The sequence below is a fragment of the Coenobita brevimanus genome, chromosome 108 (genome assembly GCF_032717465.1).
Source record: "Coenobita brevimanus isolate Jiangsu-jjx chromosome 108, ASM3271746v2, whole genome shotgun sequence".
NCBI lineage: Eukaryota > Metazoa > Arthropoda > Malacostraca > Decapoda > Coenobitidae > Coenobita > Coenobita brevimanus.
The window spans coordinates 13,930,153-13,956,769 of NC_137061.1; the positions used below are offsets into that span (position 1 = coordinate 13,930,153).

The following is a 26,617-nucleotide window of genomic DNA, read 5'->3' on the forward strand; positions in this document are numbered from 1 at the left end:
TATATATATATATGTTTGAGTGTCCACTGCAGGACCGGCCTATCCCGACCGAAGTGGGGACGATACAGCCAATGTATCTCTACCAAGTGGCTTAGGCTGTCTGGTACAGATTGTATATGTAGGGTGAGAAGTGCTTGTGAGTGTAATTGTAGTAGTATTGGAGTGGCTTTCGATGTGTGTGTAGTCTGTGAACCAAGTGTAATCGACCCGCACAAGCTGACTGGGTGCACGCATACTTTATAGTATGCGACACTGGTTCAACCACAGCACCCCTTATGTCCACCAAGCAGTACGTGACCAGAAGAACGCCCCCAAAGTTTATTACCCTGGCGGTGCGCGAACCCTCGTTCTTCAGTGTACGAAAGCGCACATTTTACCACTGTACCACATATATACTGTATATATGTATATACATACATACATACATATATATATATATATATATATATATATATATATATATATATATATATATATATATATATATATATATATATATATATATATATATATATATATACACAGTATATATATGTACGAGTATACAGTATATACAGTATATATCTATATCTATCTATCTATCTATGTGTTGACAAGATAGAAACTGGGATATTAAACACTCTTAAATCCATGAAGATCTATGCATACAATGTAAGAAGCCTCGCTGAAGATTACAAGCTGGATAACTTAATGGCTTAACTGGAAAACATTAGTTGGGATATTGTAGGTTTGAGTGAGACCCACAGAAAAGAAGAAAAAGTAATTCAGCTCGATGACAGTGGCCACCTATTTTACTACAGAGGAAGAGGAAATAAAAGAGTTAGTGGTGTAGGATTTCTAAGTAACAGAAATCTTGCAGACAACATTGTTAAATTCAGCAGTGTATCTGACAGAGCAGCAGTGGTTGTAATCAGACTGTGCAAAACATATACCCTGAAAGTAATACAAGTATATGCACCAACTTCTCAAAGCTCAGATGAAGAAATTGAAACATTCTATGATGACATTTCCCAGATTATGGAAAAGACCACCTTTACTATACTCATGGGAGACTTCAATGTAAATTTTTTGGAAAATAAAAAAATGGAGAAGCATGTATGGGAAAATCTGGAGTGGGAGAAACGAACGAAAGAGGAGAAATGCTGGTAAACTTTGCAGAATTGTTTAACATGAGAATAATGAACACATTCTTTCACAAAAGAACAGGGAGAAAGTGGACCTGGAGAAGCCCAAATGGAGAAACAAAGAATGAAGTCGACGGTGGCTCAATCGGTAGAGAGGTGGCCTGCAGTCCTAGCGGACCCAGGTTCGAATCCCGGCTGGGGCAGGGAACAGTTTAAGGATTTGAATTTCATTAAAGCAGACTATACTGATCTACCAGAAGACCCGCCGACATGTCGTAAAAATACCCCCTCTAATACCAATACACCAGTCCTGTATGAGACAGCCCTAGCATGTATTCAATTTGGACGGTGGGTGTTAGCGCCGAAGTGGTGACATGTAGAGGTGTATGGTATGTAGGAGGACTGCTGGGCCTTGATAGCAGGCTGTGAAGCCTATGCCCAGAGTCGGACACATAAAAAAAAAAAAATAAATAAAAAAATAATAATGTCATCTGCAACTCTTAAATGGTTTAGCTTTTCTCCATCTATGTTCACTCCTTTGTTTTCCCAGTCTAGCTTTCTAAACATACTTTCTAGGCATGCTGTAAATAATATTGGTGAAATTGTATCTCCCTGATGCACGCCCTTCTCAATCTTAATTTTTTCTGAGTCCTTATGTAATTTAACTGTAGCAGTTCCTTCTTTATATATGTTTTTGAGCAGTTTTACAATGTTCTCGTTCACTCCTTGTTCTCGCAATGAATTTATAATTGCTATGTGCTCCACTGAGTCGCCTTTTCGTCATCACAGTGGTTTATTATATTCCGTAGTTTTCTCAATTAGCTGATTCATTGTGTGTAGATGATCAGTAGTCGAGCACCCGCAAATATTGGAAGTGACCATAGAATGGTGGGTTGCACAGCAAGATTCAACTTCAAAAGTGAAAGAAAGATGATTAAAGATATAAAGATATAGCCAATAAAAGTAAATGAAAACATAGCAGCCTTGCAGTTGGAAATAAGGAACAGATTTCAGGCTCTCAGTAATGCTGAATGTGACATTGATGAGCTGAATGACAGACTAACAAAAGTGCTAAAAGAATCAGCGGAGGTAGTAGGAAAACCTGATACAACCAAAGCCAAGAAGTATTCAGAAAAGACACTTGAGCTTATGAAAAAAAGAAAAGAAATGAAAGTAAAAACTAAGAAAGATGAAATAGAAAGAGCGGAATTAAATAGCTTATCAACAAAAGACAAAGATAAGAAAAAAGAAAGAAAAACATGGATCAAATCAAAGAAACCATAAAAAAAGGAAAAAGTCTGAAACAGGTCCGAAGTAACATGGCACTCGCAAAGCAACAAATTACATCACTGAAAGACAAAAACTGTAAAGCCATTAAATGCAGAGATAAGATGTTGAAGAGAGTTGAAGAATTTTACAAAGAACTGTATGCATCAAAGACAGTAGTACCAATAGCTAACTTTTCTGTTGACAAGAGCGAAATATTTACCTGAGGTAACACCAGACGAAGTAAATAATTCTCTCAAAAATATGAAAAGAGGGAAAGCTCCGGGAGAAGATGGAATAGTAACAGATTTACTGTTGGATGCAGGAGTAGAAGTACAAACTAGGCTTGCTCACTTATTTACTCAAAGTAAGCCAACGGCCATACCACGTTGAGTACACCGCTTCCCGTCCGATCAGCGAAGTAACGTTGGGTCTGGTTAGTACTTGGATGGGTGACCGCCTGGGAACACCAGATGCTGTTGGCATCCCTACGTGTCAAGTGGGGTTGGTGGAGGATTAGTGCCCCTCCCTGTAAAACAATTAACTCTAAGCCCTTGGCCACCCCGTTTGGGATACATGGCGTCTGACAATGAATGAATGAATAAAAAGGAAGAAAATTCCGAAAACATGGTGTAATGCAGTAGTTGTTTTACTTTACAAAAACGTGACTCAAAAGACCTTAGTAACTATCGACCCATTAGCTTGCTATCAGTCATTTACAAACTCTTCACTAAAGTCCTTACAACAGAATATCTACAAATTTGGAGGAAAACCAACCTCGTGAACAGGCAGGATTCTGATGCGGGTGCTCGACTACTGATCATCTACACACAATGAATCAGCTAATTGAGAAAACTACGGAATATAATAAACCACTGTGATGACGAAAAGGCGACTCAGTGGAGCACATAGCAATTATAAATTCATTGCGAGAACAAGGAGTGAACGAGAACATTGTAAAACTGCTCAAAAACATATATAAAGAAGGAACTGCTACAGTTAAATTACATAAGGACTCAGAAAAAATTAAGATTGAGAAGGGCGTGCGTCAGGGAGATACAATTTCACCAATATTATTTACAGCATGCCTAGAAAGTATGTTTAGAAAGCTAGACTGGGAAAACAAAGGAGTGAACATAGATGGAGAAAAGCTAAACCATTTAAGAGTTGCAGATGACATTGTCCTAATCTTGGAAACCGCAGAGGCATTGCAAGAAATGTTAAATGACCTGAACAGAGAAAGTCTTAAAGTAGGGCTAAATATGAACCGGAGTAAAACTAATGTTTAATCCTCAAACACCAAAGAGTGTCATCAGAATAAGTGGAGAAATTCTTGAAGAAGTCGAGGAATACAATTACCTGGGACAAATGCTAAAAATAACGAAAGATCATGATAGCGAAATAAAAAGACGCATTACAATTGGATGGAAAGCTTTCGGTAAACATAGGGACATAATGAAAAATAGCTTGCCAGTTTGTATGAAACGAAAAGTATATAAATAATGTATAATTCCAGCTATGACGTATGGTTGTGAGACTTGGAAACTGACAAAATCGATGGAAAATAAATTAATTCGTTCTCAGAGAGCAATGGAAAGGTCAATGTTTGGAATATCTTTAAGAGACAGGAAAAGATCAACTTGGGTGAGAGAGCAGACTAAAGTCGAATATATTATAGAAGTTATAAAAGAACAGAAATGGAGGTGGACAGGCCATGTAGCATGAATAAGGAATAATCGATGGAGCAAGAGGTTGACTGACTGGACACAAAGAGTTTGTAAGAGTAGTAGAAAAAGGCCAGACAGGAGGTGGAGGGATGACAGAGAGAAATTTGCAGGGAAAACGTGGCAAAGATTGGCTCAGTCAAGGAATTCGTGGAGAAGGTTGGGGGAGGCCTTTGTTCAGCAGTGGACTTGTAATGGCTGATGATGATGATATATTTACCAGCCGCGTCCCGTTGACGTACTATTGTGGCCAGGAGTTGTTAGCCACCCTTGTCCAGCCAACCCGTGTATGTGGCAGCGTCGCATTCACGAGCCAGAAATTGCCTTCGATGCATTTCTGTCGAAAAATATCCCTTCAGTTTTGGGCTTGTACTAATGGATGAAGCAATAGTAATATTTACATTGAAGGTTTGACTCTGATAACACGAATATATCACATTTATTATTTAGTAACAATTTTTTTTTTCCATGCAGTACCAAGCGTCTTAAAAATGTTTCTTTGATTTCACTCCACGACTTCTTGTACTGTAGATTTGAATCAGCGAACACAAAAAGTGAACAAATTACCGAGAGAGAGAGAGAGAGAGAGAGAGAGAGAGAGAGAGAGAGAGAGAGAGAGCGTGTATGGTGGGCAGCTGTGACTTTTGGAGAAATGAGGTGGAAGCAAACTGGCGCAGGGAAATGGAAAAGACACCCTGGATTCCTGTGCTTCATTGAAACCAGGCCACAGTGTGAATATTTCTTCCATCAGTCACTAGAACTTGCCTTGCTCTATGAATAAATGGTCTTTTTTTTTTTTTTTAAGATTGCTATGGGAGGAATAATGAATTAGAGATAAATGCTGTTGATTTAACAGAAGGCTGTGCTTAAGAAAGTAATTTGCCTCTCTGTCCAGAGAGGCATATCCAGTTAAAGAGTACGATACTCATGAGTTTGTCAAAAATCTCCAGGTGCCAACCACCAGAGAAAAAAAATGCATTTAACAGAAGTTACGCGGCCTGCCTAATAATCTGACAAAGCCAACTGGCGTTACCCAGAATAAAACCCATCTTTCATTTTGTCCGACGAGACGTTATCCTGGGATAAATAAACTCCTTCGTCATCAGCCAAAAGAAAAATTCCCTTTTTAGCTCGAGCATCTTATTTACTCGCATCGCATTAAATCATTTGTATGTAGCCGGAATGAAGCCCATTATCTACGGCCTGGCAACCTCCCTGTAAAGAGTACTAACTTCTACCGTGAGACTGAGTTAAGCGGTGAGGCTCATCTTTCCTGTGCGGAAATCCACCCCGACTCTGTGTGTGTGTGTGTGTGTGTGTGTGTGTGTGTGTGTGTGTGTGTGTGTATTGAATTGCGAGTCACCTGACTTGTGGAGCGTGGTATGAGGGTTGATAGGTTGGTGACTGGGTGGGTAGAATGGTTAGTGTAGGCTGGTGGTTTCACAGGTGGATTAGGTGGAGTGGGTGGGCGAGAGGGAGGGAAAGGGTTGTTGGGCTGGTTAAGTGGGGTGGAGTGGGGTTCGTGCATTAAGTGAGGTGGGTGGTGGAGCTACCTGTAGGACAAGGCAAAAGACGGGTTTATGTCGTCCTACTTTTGAGACATACTGTATTGAGTAAGGTTGTTGGTATGTGCGTTGATGGGTGGGTGTGTAGGTGGATGGACGGATTGTGGGAAAACAAGCCACTGGGATTAGGTCACTCGAGTGAATACGTCCAAGTTGGGAATAGATCAGTGTGCAGAAAATCGGTGCACAGGGGATATTATTATGGAATCATGCTGAAGTAGGTATATATATCCAGTGAGTTACAACAGGTCCATCGAGCAATACGTCTGTTAGTTAAGAGGTCTGTGTTTCAACTGCACGCATCAGTGGGTGATATAACCACGTCGGATAACAGGTTTATGGGGAAAATAGGTTCATTGTGAAAAATACATCCATGGGTATACGACCATGTAGGAAACCTGCATTCATAGAGAGATTCAAGGTCGACGGAAAAATTGGTCCGTGGGGAGAAAATACATCAGTGGGGAATCTTAGTTCTGGGAAAATAGGTTTACGTACAAAAGTAGTCGTCTTTGAAAAAAAAAAAAATTATGTCATTAAGGAAAATAGGTCTATGGGAGATTGTTCCGAGTGATGAAAATGTCCATTGATAAAAATATTCATGGGATGAAAATAGGTCCATAGGGGCATACACGTACTCTAAACATACATTTTTTTTTTTTAAATAACAGAACGGAGGAAGGAAAAACAAATGAATAAAAAAAAAAAATCCATACACCAGATTACTGGTGTCCTCTGTTCATAAAATATCTGTAACAGTTAGACTTGAACAGTTGTGGGTTGAAATTTGGAGGGAAACAACTCTGGGGAAGCGAGTTCCAGAGAGATGCAGTTCGAGGAATGAAAGAATTCTGATAGGCAGAAGTTCTGCAATATGGCTGAGTGACATTCCAGTCATGTGCGCTACATGCCCGAGTAGCACGAGAGAAGGCATGGAGAGGTGGCACCATGGACGGAACTTCGTCTGAGCATTTGCCAAAAAAATATCTCTAAAATAATGCAAGGGAGGCAACATTCCTTCTTACTTGCAGGGGAGGTAGTTTATTTGTAATGGCAGGGTTGTTAATGATTCTAACAACTTTGTTCTGAATTTTGTCTAGTTGTTTTAATGCAACCTCTCCACATCCATTCCACAAGGGTGAGCAATATTCATGGTGAAAGCGCACATGACTCTTATAAATTATAGCTAACTGCTTATCAGCGAAGAAGTTACGGACTCTGTACAATAATCGAAGTTTCTCTGAGGCAGTTTTAGCAAGTGATCTAACACGAGAGGGCATTGTTAAGTGAGATGCCAAGAATTTCAATACTTTTGGAGATAGGAATATTAGTAGCACCGAAGGTAATGGACGAATCTGGCAATATCTGTCTATTCGTAAATTGTATATATTTAGTTTTACTAGCATTAAAAGAGACAAGGTTGCTTTGTCCCCATTCACTGACCGTAGATAGGTCTTGATTTATGGAGATGGCTGTAGTGAGTTGAGAGGTAGAGATATTAGACTTTGTAAATGGGTGTCGGAATGTGAATGAACTATGTAGTGTTGAGTCATCTGCGTACGAATGGATGGGATTGTGGGTGACAGATAAGAGATCATTAATATGAACCAGGAATAGGGTTGGCGCCAGAACTGACCCCTGCGGCACTCCGGCGTTAAATGAGTGGAAATTGGAATATACATCATCTACTTTTACTCTTATTCTCCTGTCACTAAGATATGAAGAAATCAAAGGAACAAAAGACATTAGTCCATAGCAAGGGAGTTTGGACAGCAGGGAACGGTGCCATACTCTGTCGAAAGCTTTAGAAATATCAAGAGCTACTGCATGAGTTTCTCCATGTACATCAATTGATTGATGGATGGTATGAGTTAGGAGACTGAGTATGTCAATGGTGGATCTTTCGTGGCGGAAACCATATTGTCTATCACAAATTAAGTTGTTGGATTCAAGATGTTTAACAATGTGCTTATTAATTTAAAGTTTCAAATACCTTACCAAGAGAAGGTGTGACAGCTATTGGTCTGTAATCAGAGGGGTCAGACGAACTTCCTTTCCTCGGAATTGGGTGGATATTGGCTTCTTTGCATGAATTTGGGAATAAAAAAGTACGTATGCATAGTCTGAATAATTAAGCTAGAACAAAGGCAAGTTCCAGGGAACACATTTTCATCACAATTGGAGGAATTCCATCTGGGCCTGGAGTTTTGTTGGCTGGTAAAATGTCTTGGATAGGTTTTACGTATCTTGTCTGTATTTTAAGTGGAACATTTTCAGGAGAGTCAAGTTCTAGTACTGGGTTCTGGCTGATATCCTCTATGGTAGAATTTTTGGCTAATGTACTGGCATAGATATTCGCTTTCCCACGCGGGTCTTTGTAATGTTGTCATCTGAAGACTTTAGTGGGGGAATGGAAGATGACTTGTTAAAGTTGTTATTGAAAGACTTGAGAGTTGACCAGAATATTCTATTGTCATTAGGGTTGTTAAGTAGGTTTAATGCTTGAATTTGAAGAAAGTTTGATTCAGTGGAAATTAATACAACTTTTGCAGGTTTCTAGGGATTTTAAATTGACAGAGTGATTCAGATGGTTTTGATTTTAAGTAAAAGTTATATGCTAATGACATTTGGCCATTGCTCTGGCACAGTTGCTATCAAACCATTTTGGAGAGTTCGATCTTTTAGTGAACTGTTGACTTGGTATGAATAAATCCATACCAGCTGGTATTAAGTCATTAATGTGGGACTGGGTAGAACTGACATCACTAGAGAAGAAAGACTGCCATGGAATGTCAGCAAGATACTTCCTAAAACCATCCCAGTTTGCCCTTTCAAAGTGCCTTCGGGTCACCCTGACAGGTTCAGAACGGGGAGGTGTGGGGGGACCAATTAATGAGGTTTTGATGAGATTGTGGTCAGAGGATCCAAGTGGTGAAGGTATCTCTATCCTGAATTGATCTAAATTATTTGTCTGGAACAAATCCAAGAGATGAGCATTATGGTCAGGATTATCTGGTATTCTGGTTGGTTGCTTTACCTACTGCGTGAGAGTAAACGATTCTGCAAACAGCTCACACTCTAGACCAGCATCGTCAGTCCTGGCAGAATGCAATAGTCATTCAACATTATGTGCGTTAAAATCACCCAAATGGTAATTTCGGTGCTAAGGGCAACGTTAAAGTTACTCAGCTGTGTGGATATGGAGTCAGATACACTGGTTTCTGAAGAAGCACTGGGAGAGCGATAGATTATACAGATATATTTGTTAATATTTAGATAATTTAGTTTACACAGTGAGTAGTCAAAATTAGTTGAAGTAAAGTTTAAAACAGTGTCAACTGCATATTCAGATTTGATATAACAACAGGTGCCAACCTTGATACGGAAGCTGTGAGGAGATGGTAACCAAGAAACAAAATGGGGATACTTCGGTAGAGGGAGAGATGTGTGGTTCTGTGAGGAACAGGGCCAGAGGGCGTATGGACTGTAGGAAAAAATTAACTGAATTCAGATTGGTGCTGAGACCAAGGATATTGGTGAAGAATAAGTCCGCACCTGCACTTCTTCGCTGACGAGCATTAGTGGAATTTGCAACAGACGCTGCCGGCACAGTCACTTGATGGCGACCGGGAGGACCCTGTGCCACCAGCCCTACCCTGCCAGTGGTGGCAATACGAGATACCATCTCCTTTTCTAGTAATAATGCAGCGGCCATTGCTAAAGGGAGTGTGAATAGGTGTGATATCTTACGTGCATGTAGTGTGGTGTAGAGAGTTGAAGGCCGAGGTATAAGAGAGTATGCTGGCCTACTCTCTTTGTAAATGAAAGCACTGAAAATGTTTAGCAAAGGGAGATGATTAGGATCAAGTCCTGAGGACTGGTGAAACGGGAGCTCCAGCTCTCCCTGTTAATACCTTGCCATCCACCTCTGAGGTACTACATATATATATATATATATATATATATATATATATATATATATATATATGGGTAGACACATGACACCATATAAATATATCTTTGCATGACTTAATCATACAGTTGGAGTCCACACCCTTGTGTTATGCTTTGATTGATTGACTGAAAATAATTAAAATCTGGCGGCGCAACTGCCAGGGTCATATGCCGCCGGATGACAAAGTAAAAGACACAGCAAAATAAAAAGTGCCTATTCAAAATAAAGTTAATATCTGTTAGTAGGAATAAAACACTAAAAATAATAAAAGAATAGTTTATAAAATAACAATTATTTATAAAAGTGGAAGGAGGCCCGCCTTCTGAAGAAAACTAAAAACATCAGTAAAATCATTAAAAGCCTCACCAAGCATCGAGGACAAACAGTAGGCACCATCTGCCCCTCTATGCCTATAGAGGAATCTCTGACGCAGGTCCCCCAGACTTGGACACTCGACCAGCAAGTGATGGACAGTAAGAGGAACAAGGCAGTCATCACAGTACGGTTGAGCCTCACCACACATGAGGAACCCATGTGTAAGCCGAGAATGCCCAATGCGAAGCCTAGCAAGAGCCACCTCCAGTCGCCGAGACATAGGGGGAAGAACCCTTGGCACAACCACTCTCTGTAAGATTTCTTTTAGTTTATTGTGAGAAACACCATCCCAGTGTCTCTGCCAACACGTACGAATTGCGTACCGCAAGTAAGGTGTTACATCAGAAGCAGGAAGTGGGTAGTCGGTTGGGGGCTGTTGAGAAGATGCAGCTTTAGCCAAAGTATCTGCCCTCTCATTGCCCACCACACCAACATGTGCAGGAACCCAACAGAAGTCTACACGGCGACCACGACGGTCAAGAAGAAAAAGCCACTCTAAAATTGATAAAACCAATGGATGGGATGCATTAAAAGACTCCAGTGCAGACAAAGCACTACGTGAGTCACTAAAAATCACAAAAACGGATTGGGGGAGAGTAAAAATGATTTTTAGAGCATATAAAATTGCAATCAGTTATGCCGTATACACTGAAGTAATGCCAGGAAGGTTACCGCCCCTACTAACGGAAGGGAAGGCAACACCAAAGCCTACTCCAGTATCAGTCTTAGACCCGTCAGTATAGACGGGGACAGAACCCTCATGAATGGAGGCATGTTCTAAAAAGAGAGAGGGACACCTGAGAGGGAAGTGAGCCCTTTTTTCAACAACGGACCTACAGAATGTCACGCGAGGGAGTAGCCAAGAACCCACCCTTGGGATCCGATATGGACAAATTGCCAGTCTCGGGACAGAGAGGGCTAGCATAACAGACCGGACCCTGTAACAAAATGGCTTTGGGAAATTAGGACGGGTGTCAAAAACAGAAGATCTGGAATCCTGGAGGACAATGGCACAAGAAATTGAGTCTGGAATGCAGTGAAGACGATACCAACACCTCATCATTAGCAACTGGCGTCGCAAGTCCAAGGGGAGTACACCAGCATCCACCAACAGACTTGGAATCGGGGACGATCTGAATGCCCCGGTTGCAAGACTTACACCAGCATGATGCACAGAATTTAACAACCGGAGGCGGGCATCTATTGCAGAGGAGTAGACCTCACACCCATATTCAAGTTTAGGAAGAACAAGAGATGTATGCATGAGGAGGAGGGTCTGACGATCAGCATCCCAAAAGGTATGAGCTAAAATCCTCAAAAGACTCAAAGCTTTAAGACAAGCCACCTTAACAGAACGAATATGAGGAACCCAGGTTAATCGTCTATCAAACAGAAGACCCCAGAAACCGCATCTCTTCCACACAGGATATTCTCTTACCATAGAGACACAAGTCAGGGTCTGGGTGAACCCCTCGAAGACGACAAAAATGTATAGCCACTGTCTTTGCTGAAAAAAATGAAAACCACTAGTTTCTGCCCAGTCAGAAATTCTGTTGAGAGCCAGCTGCAACTTCCTTTCAATCAGAGACATTCTAGACGCGGTGAAGGAAATCGAGAGGTCATAGACATATATTGATCCTCGTACACCGTCAGGAAGTACCTGATTATGCTGTTAATGGCTACAACAAACAGAGTAACACTAAGGATACTCCCCTGTGGTGCTCCATCTTCTAGTACTCGGGCATTAGAAAGCACTCCTCCCACTCGCACCCTTAAAATTCGGTTAGATAAAAACTGTTGAATAAAAATAGGTAAGCGTCCTCGAAGACCAAACTCATGAAGAGAGAGTAAAATACCATGATGCCAGGCAGTGTCATATGCCTTCTCCAGATCGAAGAAGACCGTGACCTAGTGTTGGTTAGTGGAAAAAGCCTCACAGACAGAAGATTCCAAGGACACTAATGCATCAGAGGCAGATCGCATTTTTCGTAAACCATACTGGGCAGGGGATAAGAAGTCACCTCTCTCTAAAAACCACACAAGGCTAACATTGACTATCTTTTCCAAAACTTTACGTATACAAGACGTTAAAGAAATACACCGATAATTCGTCGCCTGTAGGTGGTCCTTACCTGGCCTGGCGATGGGGATAACCACAGCAACACCCCCAACAAGCCGGAAACTCCCCAGAACACCAGATCTTATTAAACAGAGAAAGCAAAAACAACAGGGACTCATCAGACAGGTGGCGTAAAAGGGCATAAGGAATATCATCAGAACCAGGAGAGGAATCATGGCACTGCAACAGAGCTGCCTGGAGTTCAGAAATTGAAAATGGAACATTGTAAGGCTCTCCTCCAGCAGAGGCAAAACTGAGACCATGAGACTCTAGGCGCCGACGGTGGCAAGCCGAAGGCGTATCTGCATCCTTCTGTGACACACTGGCAAAATGATCAGCAAGCAACTCTGCAACAGCAAATGGATCAGCCACAGTTCCACCTGCTGCATTTAAAACAGGAGGGGATGGAACAGTAATTTTCCTGAAATATTCTTTACCTGATTCCACACCTGGGTGATGGAAGTCCTCCAATTGATGGAGGAAACATAACCCTTCCAGGACGAACGCCTGGCCTCCTTTAAGACCTGCCTCATATGGGCTCGTGCCCTCTGATACGCCACCAAATACTGAAGATCCCCACGGTGACGAGGAAGTCGTGAGAAGGCGACTCGTTTGGCTCTCATTGCGACTGCACTCAGAGTTCCACCAAGGAACCGGACATTTAGGAAACTGACCCTTTGTTTTTGGAATAGATAATAGAGCTGCTGAGTGCAACACGGTATTGAAATATGACACAGCCTCAGTAAGACAGCAAAACTCGTTGACAGAAAGGGAAATGGAACTTAATTCCCTGAAACGTGGCTAGTCAGCCTTATCCAGAAGCTAGCGAGAAAGACGTGGCTGAGGTCCACCTGCACTAGCAGTTAAGAGTAATGGAAAATGGTTGCTGCCATACAGGTCTGGCAACACATCCCAGTTAAAATCTAAAACAGCATCAGCTGAACATAAGGACAAATCAATGGCAGTAAAAGTTCCTGTCTGGCTATGGAAATAAGTCATTGTATTGGAGTTTAAAATGCCTAACTCCTCATCTTCCACTAAAGAAGCCAGCATAACACCCCAATGGTTGGCCTCACCGTTTCCCCATAGTAGATGGTGGCCATTCATATCTCCTAGTAACAGAAAGGGAGAAGGAAGGCCATGAATAAGGCAATCCAGATCCGCCCTTTCAACAGTAGCACTGGGAGGTAGATAAAGACTGCAAACTGTATACTGCCGACGTAAAAACATCCGGACAGCAACTGCCTGCAAGGGACTGGAAATATCCAGATGACTATATGGAATATCCTGGCGAAGGAAGATAGCAGCACCTCCATGACGACCTTGACCTGGCACAGGATCAGAATAAAAAGCATTGTAACCAGAAGGACCAGAAGGAGCAGTATCACCAACCATGGTCTCCTGGATACACCTGCAAATTGAGAAACTAGATGACAGTTCCTCGTAGTTAGCACGTAGATCCCAACAATTACACTGGATGATAGAACCCATAGTGGAGGGGAAAATGATTAAGTGCGGGACTGTACACCTCCTGACATGTGAAAGGGTTTGGAATGATGTTTAGGACGGCCCTTGGTAAGAGACTGCCCAGCACCAGGAACCCGTGCTTTATGTCAAACATCCGTGGGCAAACGTGAGGACGTGGAAGAGGAAAGTTTTACAACATTCTTTCTTTGAGGTGGAATAACATTCGGCTTGGAAAGAGGCTTGGAGGCCACCTTGGGTGATGTGGGATGGCCAGTGCCACCATTAGAAGCTCCAGAAGTGGAAAGCAAGTCGACAGGATTAGAACCCTGCAAGGATGACATTGTATTTTTCAAAACGGACGCACCAACGGTTTCTCCAACACCATCCCCAGGTGGGAACATGACTACAGGCGAACCAGCAGCAGCAGCTTCCACTTGGCTAGACCCCTCAGCCTCTGAAGCAGAGGGAACAGTAGAGAGGTTGATACAAGGTTTGACAACAGAGACCTTAGGTGGCCGGTTTTCAGGCTCTGAGGACTCTGACGAATTACGGTGACGTTTGCCGGGTACAGAAGGAGTCTCGTTCATACTGGACAAGAGGGGATGAGTCTCGTCAACATGTACATCTGCCACCACCACAGAAGTACGCGAACCATCAGCCACTGAAGTGGAGGCAGACAGGTGGAGCAGTGGGTGGACGAGCATCAGTCACACACGTATTAGTAATTCCAGGGTTAACACCCATCAAATCAGTAGGTGGGGAAGTAGTCACTGTAAAGGGTCGTGGCAACTTCTGGGACACAGAACGATGTACAGGCGCCCCAGAAAGGAGAGAAGCATAAGTAACTCCAGGCTGAAAGAAGAGAGTCTGGGCCCTCCTCTTTGTTTCTGGAAAGGAAACTTTCTCACATGTGCAAATGCTCAAAACCTTCTTTTCAAGGCAGTAACGAGGACAGTTTTTGGAAGATACAGCATGAGGACCCCTGCAGTGTTAGCATTTCAGGGGTCCTGGACAATCACTGGTATGACTCATTTCGCCACAGGAGACACAAACACCAGGAAGGCCAGCCAGTGCACATCGGCAAAATTTGCTAACATGTCCATACCCCTGACAATGGAAACACTGCTTTGGGTTTGGAACATAAGGCTTCACAGGCAGAGAGAGCCAAGCAAGTTTCGCAGAAGCAGGCAACGTTAAGAGGTCAAAGGTCAGAAACAGCGTCGGACTTGGGGTCAGAATACCATCGATCTTCTGTACCTGGTCAACCTTTACAATACCATAAGAACGTAGTTCTTCTAATAACCGTGCATCTGGGTATCGCAGGAGGTCCCGAGAGTAAATAACCCCCTTACTCTGGTTGAAAGTGCCATGGGGTGCACAGGACATACTACTGCCAGATATGGAGGTCAGATTCCGGAGACGGGAGCTTTCTGCTGGGGAGGACACCTCAATAAGTAGGCTACAATCCCCCTGGGTCGAGATCGCCGGTTCACAGCCACAAGCAGAAACAATGGCTCAGTGCAGTTCAAAAGTATCTATATCCAGCACTGAACCACCAGCAGAGAGTTTCAGTACTAGATACTTAGCGAAGGTCTAAGGCTCACTTTCTTCTGGGCTGAACCTCGGAGCCAAACCAACTCAACGTGACCTTCTCCTATTCCCAGTTGAATGCTGGATCAGAAGAGGATAGTCTTTTGGGGCCTGGAAAGGCTCTAGCATGACAATTAGAGAGGATGACTCCGTAGAATTACCAGGGACAGATAAGGTGTCATCAACAGTATTTTTTGTTAAATGATCCATTAATATACAACAGAAACTTCCTTCCCCCACCCCTCCACCCACCATGGAGCCCAATAAGGGGAGGTCATATGCCAGGGACAACACCACCGCCAACCCCGGAGGTAGCGGGAGAGTATACGCGGGTAACCACAGGGGGACCTGGGCAAGGGTGACTCCAGGACGGTAGGAGCCACCAGGCCCCCCAGTGCCCACTTGACCCTAGTCAACGCATGACCAGCCGATTGACCTGGTCGAACCCAACCAGGCCTCCTGTCCGGCCAGAATAAGGGGCCAAAGAGGTGTATTGCTAGCTGCAGGGCTTATCGTGCAGCATTGCTCAACCTCCACGGCTCCTGTCTCCCAGCATTATTGGACACCATGCACAGCAAACACGTGGGGAGGCAACAGTCCCACCCTAGATGATAAATGGGCTGAGACTAACATCACCAGCAGGCCTCCTCCACCAGTGATGTAGGGGGTGCTTAGTCCTCATGGCCAACAAATGCCGAACCCTACAAAGAGAGGCATGCCTCCAAAGTAGGTGACACTGCCAGCCACGCTTCAAGACCCACCACCACGTCAAGGTGACTCCCTGCAGTGGGGCCTTGTGTTATGGCAATGGTGGCTCAGAAGCAACTTAATTTCCAGCAAGATGCAATTCATATAATTTGATATAAATATTATGTTGAAGCCTAGAGCTTCTATTCTTATTTATTGTAAAAGTAGATGATCAGTACGGTATAATTTTATTTAATATGCTATAGCAGTAGGCATGTGTGTGTGTGTGTGTGTGTGTGTGTGTGTGTGTGTGTGTGTGTGTATTTTGAGCAGCCGAAACCACACATTCATATCACACCAAAATTGGCACAAAAATCGCAAAAAATTAGCTTATGTGGAAAAACTTGGTCCTATCACGATTGAAAAACTTTTACTATATTTAATGAGCGATCAAAGTTTGACCAAAAAAAGCTGCTTCCGGCGTGAGTATGTGAAATTAGGGTTGCGTTCACCGTGGAGTTTTTGATGGCTTTATATCGATGTCGCCTTGACGGCCGATAGTGACTGCGTTAGACTAGAACAGCACATAAACGTGACTCGGATAACCTGAAATGATTGCAATGCGCGTGCGCAAAGTGCGAGGAAACGAGTGAGAAGCACAAGGAAACGAGTGCGAAGCACGAGAAAGCGAGAGCTCACTGCAAGAGCCCTCCACAGGAGCAAGTGCCAGAGGGCCCAAAAGGCCCACGAGCACTTGTGCATATATCTATTACAGTGCCTTAAACCTATGGTAGGAGAGAAAATAGATATAATTATAGGCTGATGTTAAGTATTTATTCCATTATACAGATATATTTGATATTTTGCATAAATTAAAGGTATAAAAAATATTTCTACTGTGGTGCTATATAATTTGCATTCTTTCACAGACACTTTTTTTTATTTCCTTATCAAACTCCATTTCATTTATTACTTCATATATTTTAAACGATGCTGCTGTATAAAGAATGCAACTGCATGCATGTGTTAGGCTTGTCATGACTCCTAGTATATTCCGGCCCATCAGATTTCAGTAAAAAATTCACTGCAGTTGGCAAAGACGCACGTGTTGCATGTTGTTGTTAATGTGGATTGCTTTGGAGACGTGTTTGTTGCAAACGCGGGCCAAGTAAGAAAAAATGCATTTAATATTACTTTAGAATATTTTATGAACTTTAAATTATGCCGTCACATAAGGAAATCCATGCAATATTAAAAAATGTATAACCAGAAAACGTCAGCAGCTGCATCCTGTGCCCATGGATTGCCATTGTTCATTTTCAGTCCAACGACCTTGGCACTATGGCGGCGCCATTGACGTAAATCGGCCCTATGCTGCAAAGCGCGACGCTAGTAAAACTAAATATATACAGTTTACTAATAGACAAATATTGCCAGATTCTTACATTACCTTCAGTGCTACTAATATTCCCATCTCCAAAAGTACTGAAATTCTTGGCGTCTCACTTAACAGTGCCATCAGCTGGACCTCTCATGTCAGATCACTTGCTAAAACCGCCTCAAAGAAACTTGGATTATTGTACAGAGTCCGTAACTTCTTCGCCGATGAACAGTTAGCTATAATTTATAAGGGTCATGTGCGCTCTCAGCTTGAATATTGCTCACCCTTGTGGAATGGTTGTGGAGAGGTTGCATTAAGACAACTAGACAAAATTCAGAATAAAGCTGTTAGAATCATTAACAACCCTGTCATTACATATAAACTACCTCCCCTGCAAGTAAGAAGGAATGTTGCCTCCCTTGCATTATTTTACAGATATTTTTTTGGCAAATGCTCAGACGAAGTTGCATCCATGGTGCCACCTCTCCATGCCTTCTCTCGTGCTACACGGGCATCTGGTAGCGCTCATGACTGGAATGTCACTCAACCATATTGCAGAACTTCTGCCTATCAGAATTCTTTCATTCCCCGAACTGCATCTCTCTGGAATTCGCTTCCCCAGAGTTGTTTCCCTCCAAATTTCAACCCACAGCTGTTCAAGTCTAACTGTTACAGATATTTTATGAACGGAGGACACCAGTAATCTGGTGTATGGATTGTTTTTTTTTTACTCATTTGTTTTTCCTTCTTCCGTTCTGTTAATTATAATATATATACAGTATATATATATATATATATATATATATATATATATATATATATATATATACTTGTTTATATATATATATATATATATATTTATATATATATATATATATATATATATATATATATATATATATATATATATCGTTTTCGTTTTTAAAGGCTCCAACATGCTTGCATGCGTCGGCCTTGGTCACCTAATGGCGGCTCTCCATGCTGCACGATCCATTGCAGCCTCCCTGTTCAGTCCCTTAACCCTGAGGTCACACTTAATGACCTCGTCCCATGTCTTTTTCGGTCTACCCCTCATAACCCCACCTCCAATATTAACACTTCTCACCTTCCTCACCCAATTATCATCCCCCATCCTCTCCACATGTCCAAACCATCTCAATCTACCTCTCCTCATCACAATACCAATACACTCCTGTCCCATCCTACCTCTCAACTCTTCCATCGTAAACCCAGCCCCCCCAGACCTTGCACGCAGCGACGCACTACACATCCACCTAATCATTGTCATTTCTGTACGTCTGAGCCTGTGAATATCCTCCTCCTTTACTGTCCAAGTCTCACTACAATACAGCATTACACTCCTAACACATGCTGCAGGCAAAGACCCCTTTGCACGTACGGAGAGCCCTGTCAATGTCAGAAGAGGCAAGAGCTCCCTGAACTTCTTCCAACCACTTCTCGCCCTAGCCACAGAGCTAGCTCCAGTCCCACCTCCAGCACACAACATGTCTCCCAAATAACAAAACTCTTCCACACACTCAAGAGATTCACCAGCAAGTTCAATCCTTTCACGCCTGTTAATCTCCACCTGCTCTCCCCGACGCACCATAAACATAAAATCAGCCACTACATCTCTTATGCACCCATTTATCACAAACACCGCACAAGATAGAATTACTTCCCAAGCCCTTGTGGCAAACTGCACATGGCCACTCTCCCTCGTCTTTGACAGTACCGCCACCAACCCCAGGTATCATCACTTTTGTTTTACCTGCATTTACCCTTAAGCCCTTGTGCCCCATACTATCTCTCAATTTCCCGAACCTTTCCTCCGCCTCTTATTCGTTCTTTGCAATCAACACCAAATCATAAGCATACAACATCTCCCACAGGAGTCCGTTTCTAAAGTCACGTGAGAGGGCTTCAAGTACCATGAGAAACAACATGGGACTCAAAACTGACCCCTGATGCACACCAACATTCACGGAAAACTCATCACTCAAATCCCCATTCACTCTTACCTGGGTGCGAGTACCCACATACATAGCCATAACCACCCTAACCAGCCACTCCTCCAAGCCAAGCTTTCTCATTGCCCGCTTCACCACCTCTCTAGGGACTCTGTCAAAGGCCTTTTCGAAATCAATAAGAACAAAATACAGATCCCTTCTCCTACCAATATATTTTTCCTGAAGCTGTCGAACAAAGAATATGGCACCAGTGGTCCCCCTACCTGGCATAAACCCAAACTGCATCTCATCAATATTCACTCTTTCTCTAATCATACCTTCTAAAACTCTTTCCATTACCTTCATTATCTGATCTAAAAGCTTTATACCTCTATAATTTCCTCTTTCCAGGGCATCACCCTTCCCTTTATATACATTTACAATTACACTCTTCAGCCAATCATTTGGGACAACGCACTCATAAATAATCATATTTATCAGGTCAGTGACTAACCTCACCCCTTTATCTCCTGAGGCTTCAACATTTCGGGAGGCAACCCAGACACACCAGCTGCCTTCCCCATCTTCATCCTGCCTATTGCCTCACTCATAGTAGCAACACCAATCAAAGGCCAAGGGCCAAACACTGGATCTGCTGGCTCCAAACCTTCCCTGTCCCAGTCAAACTCCTATTCAACAACCTGTTATAATGCTCTCTCCATGCATCTTTAATATCCCCACTGTTTACCACTACCCTTCCTTCATCATTCTTCACACACTGCTCACCTATAATATCTCGATTATCCCTCTTCATCTGATTTGCCACCTTAAAAATCATATTTTTCCTTTCCACACGATTTAGGTTATCAAGTAAAAGTCTCTGTGACTCAGACTTCTCCCTGTATACCTCTCTTCTAGCCCTACGCTTGGCAGCCAAGTATTCCTCTTTGCTACAACCCTTCTTCCATTCCCGGAAAAGCTTTCTTTTCTCCTTAACTGCAGCTTCTACACCCTCATCTCACCACCAAGTTACTTTACGTCTTGGTGGTCCTCTTGTCCAACCGCATGTTACATCAGGAACTCTCAAGAGCTCGTTCTTGAGGGCTCTGTACTGTTCATTAACGCCTCTGTCTACAGCTCCCTGCTCAGCCACCACTCTCCTCAACTCGCTATAGAAGGCATCCCTTACTACTTGGTGTTTCAGCTTCCATACTTTCCTCCTAGGTACATAAGTACTCTTTTTCATCACTCGTTCTTTAAGCACCATATCAAAAATCAACAGTTTGTGCTGCTGCACACACTCCTCACTTCCTATAACTTTAACATCCCTCACTAAACTCCTATCAGCCTTTACTAACCAGAAAATAATGTATCTGACTGCTATTTCCCCTAGACTCATATGTAATTAACGTACTCTCTTCCTAAAATATGTGTTGCACACAATCATGTCCGTTGCCTCCCCAAACTCGAGTATCCTTTCCCCTTCCGCATTCCTTATACCATACGCACATCCCCCATGTACTCCTTCATAACCTTGTGCTGCTTCACCTACATGACCATTTAAGTCCCCTCCCAAAACCACTATCTCATCATCCCGCATACCACCTACTACATGTATTAAATCATCCAAAAATCTATCTTTTTCTGCTTCATCCAATCCTGCCTGTGGAGCATATGCCAATATAACTGCAGCTATCTTTCTGCCAAAAAGAATTTTCACTACCAATATCCTATCGCTTACTCTTATAACATTCATAACATATTCCACCCATTTCTCCGCAACCATCACACCAACTCCTCCATATCCGTCTGTCCCCCCCCTGCCAAAACAACTTATAGCAACAGTCCCTCCCAGCAATCTTTCTGGCTGATCCACCCCTGTACCAGACTTCCTGCAAACACGCCACATCCATCCACCTCCTACTGAATGCCTCAACGACTTCCCCCACTCTTCCCCTCAAACTTCCCACATTCCATGAACCCACCCTCATCCCCATGGGTGATTTACTGTCCTCAGGCTTGCTTTGAAACTTATTCTTGTGTTCTGTCATAGTCAGGATTAATAAAAGGGGGATAGACATACCACAGTATATGTATGATGGAGAGGATATATATATATATATATATATATATATATATATATATATATATATATATATATATATATATATATATATATATATATATGATGGAGACGAGCAACATGTTGAACACGATTGAGGGAACTGTGGTGTGGACGTGGATGCGACAGGAAGCGTCAGGAGAAATACACTGAGGTGGTTTGGCCATGTGGAGGGGGTGGGGAGTGAGAAACTAACGAGAAGAGTGCATGAGAGTGAGGTGGACGGGGGAGAGAGAGGGGGTGGCCGAGGAAGAGAAGGAGGGATGGGGTGGAGAAGTATATGAGAGAAGGGGGTGGGGGTTGGGCCGAGAGAAGTGAAATGGCGGGGGACAGGGCGACATGGAGGCGATTTGTTTGTGGCCACCCCTCACGGGATTAAGGTGTCTGGCAATAAACAGACTGTGTGTGTGTGTGTGTGTGTGTGTGAGAGAGAGAGAGAGAGAGAGAGAGAGAGAGAGAGAGAGAGAGAGAGAGAGAGAGAGAGAGAGAGAGAGTTGGAACATCACTGAGAGGAGCGTCGGTTCTTCACACAACCGTTGTTATAATCTGATCCATAATTGTACAAATGATTATTTATTTTCCACGGGCAGCTACCTGTGTTACAACAAACACAAACACGTAGTGCATACAGTATAAGCCATGGGCTTTACTTTAGATAACGTGAGCGTCGCTTGCTTGAACAATTCTCCCTGTAACTGCGCAACAGTCCGGTATTTTATTTCAGAATAATAGTAACTATTTGCATGTGTATGATTCACACTCAAGTTATGATCTGAACTTGAGCATCAATATACTGACCGGTGACCTCAAAAGTAGTTATTAATAATGTAACACACAGTAAGAAACGAGGTATAGAGATGCCTATCCTCCCAGGTTAGGGTCAGAAAGCCCACGTTTTAAGTTATGCAGGGTTACACTAATTATGAATAATTGCTACATGAATATCGGTATGCCTGTATGATATCCGCTGATGCTAATCACTCATCCACGACGCCAGAAGGACGCAGGAAACTGTCGGGTTCGAATTACTGTCCCGTAAAAGAATATGTGTAAGCAAATTAAATATAAATGAAAGAAAAGCACTCGTGAGCCGAATGTTAATCGACCGCCAGAATATGCTGCTGGCCCAGTCCAAGCTTTTGACCATATCTTTATACCCTGAAGGTTTTATTTTGATAGCTCAACCGTTCATGAGATATAATAGTGCTAAAGGCTGGAGATAAAAACTGTTTGACCTTTGACAGCCATTTTGGTGACCTTGGCCTTAACCCAGAGTGCCCATTGTCGAACTCAGATAAGATTTTTGCCATATCTTGATACCCTGAAGTTTCATGTCGATTTCTCAAGAAGCTCATAAGATACAATGGGAACACACACACACACACACACACACACACACACACACACACACACACACACACACACACACACACACACACACACACACACACACACACACACACACACACACACACAGGGTTCCGTTACACAGTGAATCTGTATGAAATGATGCAGTGCTCCTTAGGTTAAACAGTATTAGGACACATCAACGGAGGACTGAGGGACCGTCAGACCAAAATATTATATGTTGAACATCAGTTAGCTACGCAGAAACAATACTGTAACTTAATTTGGTCAATATGAATTCTGTTTCGATCCTCCGAAGCAAATCCAACTACATGTAACATAGGTTGCCATTCGCTCCTGTTCCTCATATCACTACAGTTTAACCAACTGTAGATATATGTAAATAATGCTGATACATCTACCCAGTATGACTGAACCATGTGATATCACTATCATATGCTGACATATCACGCAATACATTCTAGAGATGCTTAGAATGTAATTCTTTCTTACACTGGTAACCAATGGAACTGAGCCTCTGTAACCAATCGGCGGGCACGACACAAATCGTCGCCTTCATTCATAGATTAATACTACGTCGTGTAGTAAGAGGATGCCAGATACCTTCAGATGTGTCCAGGGAATCATTAACTCAACTGTACCTTTCATTAAAACAGAAACTCTTCTTCCAGTACTGAATGTTTATATTGTTCTACGCAGGATCCACACACCAGATCAACCACTCAGGCAACTTCCTGCAGGAGACAGTCGAGACGTGATGTCATGCGAGATCCAGATGCGGGCAAGATAGGTCAGAAAGGAAGCTCGGTCCATTGTTGTATTTTGCATATATATACTGCACGTATGACTTGCGTGGAATAATTAATAGTTAATATATTATTCTTCTAGAGGGCTATTGTAGTCGTATTACATGTCAAGGAACCCTTTGTTCAGCAGGCTACTTAGTTGTGGCAAAAAACAATCTGTTGTGGACAGAAGAACATAAGATAGATATTTCGGATTTCCGAGAGAAGGGCACTTCAGAAGTGTGTGTGTGTGTGTGTGTGTGTGTGTGTGTGTGTGTGTGTGTGTGTGTGTTATTACCTAATTGTTCTTATCTAACTGAATCTTAACAGGAATGGGTCAGACCCGTACTGTCCCGTGTAGTAAACCATTTTTATCATATATATCCTTGAAGTTATGAATAGTTTTGGCACACAATATTTCATTCGGTAGTGCATTCCACTGATCAATTGCCCTATCTGGGAAACTGAATTTCCTTACGTCTTTATCGCCACTCTTTTTATGTAGTTTTTTGCAGTGTCCCCTTGCTGATGCTTCCCCATAGGTTATATACTAATTTAGGTTATATACTAATTTATGTCTAGTTTTCTCTCCCTGAGATGCATTTATATAGCATAATCATGTCTCCTCTTTTCCTTCTCTTCTATAGTGTTGGTAGATTCGGTTTTCCTAGTCTTTTTCATAGCTTAGATCCCTTAAGCTTGGTGCCCATGTTGTAGCTGCCCTTTGTACCATTTCCATCTTCTCTATGTGTTTTTTGAGATGCAGATTCCATACTACTGATGCATACTCCAGAGCTGGTCTGATGAATGATGTTATCTTTCTCAGCATGTCTTCATTTATATAAGTGAATGCTATTCTCATATTAGCAAGCAGTGTGTGATAATTACGTACCTTCTCACTGATGTGGACAGCCGGAGATAGTCTGTCTCCAATAGGTTCATCTCCCTTTCTGAAATGTATATGGTTGAACTTCCTAACTTATAATCCCAGTCTTTTTTCACTTTTATCAAACTTAATTACATGACACTTGTCCACATTAAATTCCATTTGCCATTTATTGTTCCATTCATAAGGTTTATTTAATTCTTCTTGTAGCTCGCTGCAAGAATCTGTGTTAGTAATTTTCCTTGGTGTTCTTGGATCATCAGCAAACATATTTAGATAGTTTCCACTTCCAATGTTACTCTCTATGTCATATACTAAAAACGTAACTGGTGTCAGCAACGAACCCCGTGGAACCCCACTAGTCACTTCCCTCCATGATGAGTAATTTCCCGTTAGTACTGCTCTCATTTCCCCTTTTCTAAGAAAATCCTGCATCCAACAGTACAGGTTGCCTTGGATTCCTCCTTGATGTACAGTTTCCATAGAAGTCTGGTGAGGAACTGTCAAATGCTTTCTTGAAATCTAAATAGGTACTGTCCACCCATCCTTCTCTTTTCTGTAATGTTTCTGCAACTCTGCCATAGTAGCTTAATAGATTAGTAACACATGATTTTCCCTTTATAAAACCGAACTGCCCTTCTATATCCGAAGTGGTTTTCTGGTATCATACTGTGTTCTAGATAGTTTACTCAAACTTTTCTTAGCAGCTTTTCTAGTATCTTATTTACAACACTGGTCAGTGATACTGGTTGGTAGTTGAGTGGATTCTGTCCATTCCCTTTCTTGAATAGGGGAACAATGTATCTTTTCTTCCAAATATCAGGTAGCTTACCTTCACCTAAGGATTCCTTGAATATTAAATATAATGGTCTATTGTCTATTTAACTCTTCTGGACATTCATGTAGCACCCAACCAGAAATTTCGTCAGGACCATATGCTTTTCCTTCGTCTAATTTACTTACCTCCTCGTGTACTTCTTTTACTGATATTTGTATATCTGGTAATATGTTTGGGCATGCATGTTCCATATCATCTCTTTCAAAAATTACTTTCTTCTGTACAAACTGATTGGAGATTTTTATTTAGTCCTTCACAAATATATTTGTATTGTGCATAGCTGATCCCCTCGTCCGTAGTGGCTGGACTATATTTAATCTTGAACTTGGGTTTTGCTTCGGATGTAGTTGTAAAATAGTTTAAGTTGATCACTAATTTTATTTAAAATTTCTTCCTCGAACTGTTTTGAGCTTCTCTCCTTATTCTTGTTTAATAATTTCATGCCTGTTTATAGTTGTTATACGCCCTTTCACTATTGTCTTCTGTACCTATTCCACAGCAAATCTCTTTTTTCTTTTTATTTTTTTACATTCTGTACTAAACCACTTCTCTATTTTCATTTCTGTTTCTTTGTGCTGAGGTATGTATTTTTGGACTCCTGTTTCATAAAATTCACAGAATTTTCTATATATAACATTTAAATCTTGTTCTCTAAGCTCCTTTTCCCAATCTATTTCTAAGAAGTACTTCTTTGGGTCATGGTAGTTGCCCTTTTTGTAGTTTAGGCTCTTTTTGTAACTCTTATTACTGTTAACTATGTCATATGCAATACTGAAGTTGCAATTTAACCGGTACCGCGCTGGAAAGAAAAGAATAAATCTGACACCCCTCTATGCTGGTCAGTTTTGGATTTTTTTTTTTTTCTGGATAAATGGGCTTCATTCATCTATATATGATCCCTGGCTCTAATAAAAGTAATCAACAAAGCCAGATAATTGGCTGAATGGAGTCAGACTGGTGCCACTCTACTTCTGAAATCTTCGAGGTTACTGAGAGAGTCAGGTGGCTGTGAGCTTGTGAATTGATTTTGATTTTGCTCTTCTGACCAAATGGGCTTAATACATCAATATATTCAGTTGATCAGCTAACCGACCAAAACATTAAAGATGGCAGAGGCTGCCTGGTCAAGCACTGATTGAAGAAGTTTATTTGATAAAATTTGTATGCTCAAGTGTCAACAAACCTCACATTTAACACATTATTAATCATTTATATATACGTGATGATGATGATGATGATGGGAGGCATTATACTTTGTCTTAGCTCAGAGATAGGTGCTTCGTCACCAACCCGTTCATAGCGGTTTTACAAACGACTGTATTATTGCCAAGTAGACACAAGGCTGACCACACTCCTGTTTTTTGTGCATATTGTTATGTGTAATACATGCATTGACTGATTGTTTGATTGTGTGCG

The 26,617-nt window shown here is 42.0% G+C and overlaps 1 pseudogene; it reads left to right on the forward strand.

Annotated features, from left to right (window-relative positions):
* Positions 1-2,761: 2,761 nt before the first annotated feature.
* On the forward strand, positions 2,762-2,875 carry LOC145417062 (5S ribosomal RNA; annotated as a pseudogene).
* The last annotated feature ends 23,742 nt before the right edge of the window (positions 2,876-26,617 follow it).